Source organism: Vicia villosa, linkage group LG7 (genome assembly GCF_029867415.1).
Source record: "Vicia villosa cultivar HV-30 ecotype Madison, WI linkage group LG7, Vvil1.0, whole genome shotgun sequence".
Classification (NCBI taxonomy): domain Eukaryota; kingdom Viridiplantae; phylum Streptophyta; class Magnoliopsida; order Fabales; family Fabaceae; genus Vicia; species Vicia villosa.
In genome coordinates this window covers 39993542-40000588 of record NC_081186.1, presented here as the reverse complement: position 1 = coordinate 40000588, position 7047 = coordinate 39993542, and the positions used below count along the sequence as shown (strand labels likewise).

General features: G+C 38.3%; 1 long non-coding RNA gene across 1 annotated transcript; it reads left to right on the top strand.

The window, feature by feature from the left end:
• Nucleotides 1-2352: 2352 nt before the first annotated feature.
• LOC131617124 (uncharacterized) lies at nt 2353-4699 on the top strand. Its single transcript, XR_009288438.1, has 5 exons — nt 2353-2813; nt 2938-3534; nt 4003-4075; nt 4195-4321; nt 4432-4699. It is a non-coding gene; the product is annotated as an uncharacterized LOC131617124 (long non-coding RNA).
• Nucleotides 4700-7047: the final 2348 nt, after the last annotated feature.

Here is a 7047-nt window from a genome sequence, read left to right as displayed (position 1 = left end):
TGTGACATAGACCTCTTCATCTAAAGGACCATTCGAAAATGTTGACTTCACATCTAATTGAAATGTCGACCAGCCTTGGTTGCATGTCAATGCTACCACTAGTCTAACAGTGTCAAATCTTGCTACTGGAGCAAATACTTTAGAGTAGTCGAGCCCTGCTCTTTTAAGAAATCCTCAAGCTACTAATCTTGATTTATGTCTTGATATCGACCCATCAGCATTGTGTTTCTGCCTCGAAATTCCCTATGAACCGGCCTAAGTTCCATAATCACATAGGTGAGTCTATCAAGAGTACTCATGTAGCAAGGTACTCCGTCATAAAATTATAGATCTCATTAAGAGTTTTTATTAACTCATCCTTTTATCGCTTAAGGATTCATGCTTCTCTTTTTCATATTAGCATGATCACATCATATTACCCATAACTTTTTTATTACCCATTGAACCGGTTTCTTGGAATCTCCAGTCTATTAGAACGGGTTACCATCATGAGCAACTAATTTATCTATAGACATTAGTCTCATCTTCTTTGATGTATTATGGACTTTGTCTCTAGCTAATCCTTTCGTCAAAGGATCTCCTAATTTTTCATCAGTGCGTACTGTCGCTACCGCGAAAAATGGAATCAGAGTCGCCACTAATATATTCATCCCATCGCGGGAAAGGAATATCAGAAACCTAACTCAAAATAAGAACAAGGTCTTTCGACCAGAGAACGGGGTACGGGAGTCGGTTACGCAAGGGGAAGGTGTTAGCACCCCTCACGCCCATCGTACTCGATGGTATCCACCTATGTTTGTTTCTATCTAAAGGGTGTCTAATGTCTAAAACCTAAATGCGAATGAATGCAAAAGAAATACGGGGAAAAGAAGGAATTATTTACAAGTGTGTTCGCTTAGGCCCCGCGACCCAATGCCTACGTATCCTTTTCAGGAATCAGAACGACCGTAGTTCGGCTCCATAGTTTCCATTTGTTTTGTATTTTTTAGTTGAACAACGGTTAAGGTCACAATCCACGATGCTCGACCTTTGGAGACTTATACGCCTACTTTTGGAAAGGACTTAACTTGTTCTTAAGCGCCTAACAAGGCAAAAGAAAATGAACTTGGGTTTGTGTTTTTTATGTAACTACATGATGAACAAAACCCAATACAAGGTTTCGCACCACTTCGTCACTTTGTTTTAATTCGAGCCTTTATTAAGTGTTTTGAATGTTTTTGGTTGGGTATTTTTTAAGGGAATTTACTTTGCGATTTGAATCACATAAAATGTATAATGATCGAGAAGCAGATTAGGGAATGAATCCCACTCACTTCTATCCCATTATATAATGTTCAAGAAACAGATTAGGGAATGAATCCCACTCATTTCTATTCCATTAATTAATGTTTGAGAAACAGATTAGGGAATGAATCCCACTCATTTCTCTCCCATTAAGTAGTGACCGAGAAACAGATTAGGGAATGAATCCCACTCATTTCTATGCCACTAAGTGATTGAGAAACAGATTAGGGAATGAATCCCACTCATTTCTCTATCACTTTCTTAATGTGATTCGTATCTTTATTTATTAGTGTTTTAAAGTTGAGAAGAAAAAAAGAAAGGATGAACAAGGGGGACTAACCTATTTTCTAACCTATTGTTATTCTAATTCTAATTCTAAAGTTAACATGGTGACTAAATTCTAAAAGGAGCATTAAAATGGTATTAACAAAGTAGGCCAAAAATATGACCAAAAACAAGTAACAAAAATCACATGACAATTACACAAAAATGACATGGAAATAGTACAAAAGAAATAAAAGAAGTGATTCAAGAATTAACCTAAAATATACTATTATTTTTTATGGGTTTTTTATATGTTAAAGGGAATTCTAATTCGAGCCTAAAGACCTAAATTCTAATAAGCCTAAACTAGTATTTTTTTATGAGGTTTTTATTGTCAACAAAATTCTAAAAAAAATCTAACAAAATGGTGATTATTTACTCTATTATTACTAAGAAAAACTAAGAGAAAACTATGTTAAAAAAACCTAAAGTCTAATGAGGAAAACATGCAGGCAGGGGGTGTAAGCTGAATCAGGGTGTGACTCAGTAGTCAGCGCACAGGCCCAAAGGGAGTGGCTCAACAACATATTTTTGTTTCAGATTTTCTATGCCAAAAAGTGGCGTGATTGGGCTCAGGGTGGTGTAGAGTGGATTTCGGCCCAATGGCTTTGACTAAGGTTCTTTCAGATTTTGTTATTGCTAGAAGAAAACTATGGGCCTACGGGGGGTGTGAAAAGTGATTCGTATGGCCCAATACTGATTTTGATTCAAACTAAATAATTTCTTATTCAATTTCTCCATTAATCCAATCAATCACAATTAATTCTAATTAACCTAATCAATTATCAGTTATTAATTCCCTTAATCCATACATTATCAGTCGCAATTTAATCAATTAATAACAATTAAAAATAAAATAAATAATACAAAGGGGCTTAGGGTTTACTTACAATGTGACGATTGGACTTCTCAACATATCTTCTCCCTCACCCGTGAACGAAGACGGCGGCGCGATGTTGCTTCTTCTTCTCCGATCAACTCTCGTCCTCCGCCATCGCGAACAACCGATGAACAACGCATTCACTACCTTGCCTTCCTCTCGCCCGATTCGTCATCTCTTCGCTTAGCTCGACGACTCGTTTCTGCTCAAATTCAACTCCTCTCCGATTCAACTCCGTCCACCCTTCTCCGAATCGATCTCTCTCACCACGAATCTTCAATACTGATGACACGAAAAACCGGCAAATGAACTTCGCGTTCTTCAGGTAAGTCTATTAACACTTGCGTTATTCCTTTTCCTCCGTCTTCTTTTTGTTCCTTGCGCTTCAGTTCTGAGTTGTTGTTATTACTGTACTCGATGATGGTGATGATTGATGAAACAAGTTGCAGGTGATGATGAAGTTCGTTGTCTACTTGATGAAGGCGACGGAGCGAATAAGAAGATTGAAGGTTGACGAGAGGTTGGTTGAAGATGAAGGTTCTGAGATGCGATGGAGAATCTAAGGAGAAAGATGATTCTGAGTTTAGAGAGGAAGATTGACGATGATGAAGATATAGAGATGATGAAGATTCAGATTGAAGATTATGGAGGTTGAAGAATTGGTGGTGAAGATTGGAGAAGATGAAGTTTGTTACTGATTCTTGTTGGTTATGGAGAGGCTTGAAGGTGTGAAAAATGGTGAGATTGAAGATTGGTTAGAGAAGATTCTGGTGATTTGAGGTGTGAAGAAGCTCAAGAGGGATTGTTCTGAGAATTGAAGGATGGAGAGAGCATTGGTGTGTAGCTCTGTGGTATGAAGTGTTGATGGTGATGAATGGAGCAATGAAGAATGGTTGAAGTGAGGATGGAGATGAATGAATTGTGAAGAGAAGAAGAAGATGCAGAGCAAAATGGTGGGGACTGATAAAGATGTGTGTGAATTGTGGAGAGGCTGAATTGAGGAATGTGGTTCTGATTTATAGAGGTGGAGAGAAGCGATTCTGAAGGTTAGTTTTCCCCTTTGATATTTCTGTTGAATCCTTCTCCTTCTGTAACTGATTTTTTTTGTTTTGATTCAGTTATGGGATCTATTAGCTAGGTGGTTGAAAACTGTTAGCTGTTAGAGAAAAGTTAGTTACAAATGGTTTTGACAGTTATGAATCGGTTAGGTTGTTAGGAATAACTAATTTCTATTATGAGGTGGAGGGTAGAGATTGATTCAGTTAGGGACCGATTGAGTTAGTAACTGAATTAGTTATAAACTGTTAGTAACAGTTAGGACATGTTTGGTTTTCGGTTAGTGCTAGGTTATTGGATTCAGTTTTTCTTTTAGGAATTGCTGCTGACTGTATATTTATATGAATGGGATTGTATGATTATTAGAATGGGCGTTGGTTTTGCGAATCTGATCCGTTTTTGAACTGGCTGAATTTGTTGTGGATTGGTAAGATAACGATGATGATTTAATGTTGCAGGTCTGTTTTTGAGGTGCTGCAAGTCTGTGAATGTTTGATGGCAGCTCCGGTTTTATTTTGCGGGTTTTGAGTGGTAAGCTGGATTTATTTTCTGGATAATGTAGAATTTATTGTAGCTTTGTTCTGAATGTGGGACGGTGTATTTGATTGTGTCAGAATTAACATAAGCTAGCTTGATTTGAATTGGCACAGGTTTTCTAGAAGGTATTGGCATGGTGTCGAAGTCTGAAGTATGTGGCTTGGATGTTACGAAACTGTGAGCGAACCGTATGGTGAAGATGTGCGCATAGCTTAGATTATATTGAAGATTCTGATTTAGGTACAGATACATGATGTGGGACTGGTTATTAGTGAATGTATTTGAATGCTGGTTTTGGTTTATATTGACTGCACTTGTTTTATGACTCAATTTACATGTTGTTTGGATAGGTTTTGGAACTTGTCAAGTCAAAAGATAGGCTGCAGCGAGTGTATTGGTGCGGAGACGCAACTAGTGTAATCGCACGGCTCATGGTGTATTTGGAACGACACAGAGATGGGCTAAACTATGAAGCTTGAAGATTGGGGAGAAAGAATATGCTTGAAGTTTAGTATAGAAATGTAACTAATTGACTTTGTAATGAGACTTTTTCCTCTTTTTTGTATTGAATTGGATTGGAAGGGAACATTGAGCATGTAGATGATTCTCCTTGTAAAGTGATATGAAATATATACATATGGTTCTTGAAACTTGTAAATGGATGGTTACTCATAGCATGTTACGTTTTCTCTTACCCAAAATTGAGATTTTAATTCCTTCTCCTTCCTTGTGTTTCCACTTTAGTTTTAATTGTGATTTCACAGCCAAAAATTCTGAAGAAAAAATGCCCCGCACTTGAAATGATTCGCGAAGTTCCACATAACTTTGATTCTTGTATGCAATCCCAAGTGACCGAGTGAGTTTGACCTTCGAATTAATGATAAGGAAATCTAGATAGATCCTTAATTCATCTGATGATTATTGTAAGCATAATGACATGAAGCCCAAAACCTACACTCAAAAAGACCCTTTGATCGCCACAAGAAATAGGGAAATAAACTCTAATTTCACAGTTCAATGCTCATAAATACTTCGATGAGAATAGCCTTGTAGCTTGAGAAGACAGAAGTTCATGATGAATGACCATATCAAAAATCTACTTCCACAACACATGCTTCGAAGGAGAACCAGATGATCCAAGCTTATTTCATATGTACGTCTCAAACCAATGCAAAAACTTTGATTAATGAATGCATGAGTTATGTTAATGCCCTAGTGGAAAGATGATGCATATGAAATGAGAAGTTTAAGCCAGTTAGAAATAAATATGTGGGCAAATTTTGGGGTGCAACAGCTGCCCCTATTCAATCTTCTTGAACCTGAATGTACGAACAATACCAGTTCTGGACATTTGAGGTGTAAGTGGATTGAATACCCAACAGTACCATCAAAATTTGCGCTCTGGAGTAAAACTCTGAAGAGATACTTGTAATTGTGATTTCGAATGAGGACATCAGTTACTATTGACTCCAAACAAGGGATACTATCAAACGCTTGACATAAACAAGAAACGCCAGTCAACTACTGGACCTTTGCCGATAACAACCGGACTTTGGAGGAAAGGACTAATAACAATCAGACCTAACCGAAGGATGCCTGTCACTACAGGACTTTGAAGGAAAGGGCTAGTAACCACTAGACTCGACCAAGGGATGCCTGTAACCACAGGACTTTTGCTGGTAACAACCAGACTTTGAAGGAAAGGACCAATAACAACCAGACCTAACCAAAGGATGCCTGTAACAACAGGACTTTAAAGGAACAGACTAGTAACAACTAGAACTGACCAAAGGATGCCTGTAACAACAGGACTTTTGCTGGTAACAACCAGACTTTGAAGGAAAGGACTAATAACAATCAGAACTAACCAAAGGATGCCTGTAACCACAGGACTTTAAAGGAACAGACTAGTAAAAACTAGAACTGACCGAAGGATGCCTATAACAATAGGACTTTAGAGGAGCAGACTAGTAACAACTAGAACTGACCAAAGGATGCCTATAACAATAGGACTTTAAAGGAGCAGACTAGTAACAACTAGAACTGACCGAAGGATGCCTGTAACAATAGGACTTTTGCCGGTAACAACCAGACTTTGAAGGGTGCCTGTAACAACAGGACTTCAGGGAAAGAGATGCCAATAATCATTGGACTTGACAGAAGGAGACTAGTAAAAACTAGACCCTTGTTGGGGATATACTACCTCGTGCTTTTGAAGCATGTACAAACCTGGCTTATGCATTGATGCATGTTTGAATTTTTCATGGCGTAATGCTCCATATTCATGGAAATGCTACGCATTTTTGTAGATGCAATGTGAATGCAATGATTACTATATGTAGAGATAATGAGGGCCCTTTAGAGAATATTCCACTGACTTGTCGATCGAGCTTCGTCTCTGACCTCGGGAGAGGTAGACATCAGGGAGAATTCCCTTAGTGTTAAGAACTCTGTGGGGGTGCCAATAGACATTGGACTTTGACTTGCAAGATATACTTATGATTGTTGACTTGAAGAATAATTTCTGACTTCTTACCATGTGCCATTGCTTGGAGAATTTTTGGCATGGGGAGATTCCCTCTTTTCACCAAGTCGGGGATGAGAAATCCGGATAAGGAACTCCTTATGGGATGAGTGGAATAACTCCGAGGAGAAATAAACTCCTATACTTGGGGAGATAATGAATTCTCGGGAGAAATAAAACTCTTATGCTCAGGGAGAGACTTTTCTAGGAGAAATAAACTCCTATGCTTGATGAATGAAATTAAACTCTTAGGAGAAATAAACTCCTATACTTGGTGAATGAATAAAACTCTCAGGAGAAATAAACTCCTATGCTTGGGGAGAGAGTAACTTGCTGGGGAAAGGCATTATGATACTTCTCCATTCTGTGATGACCAACCGCACCTTACAGGTGAATGACGGTTTCTTCAATACAAACCAAAAAGATCATGCCCCAGGGCGCC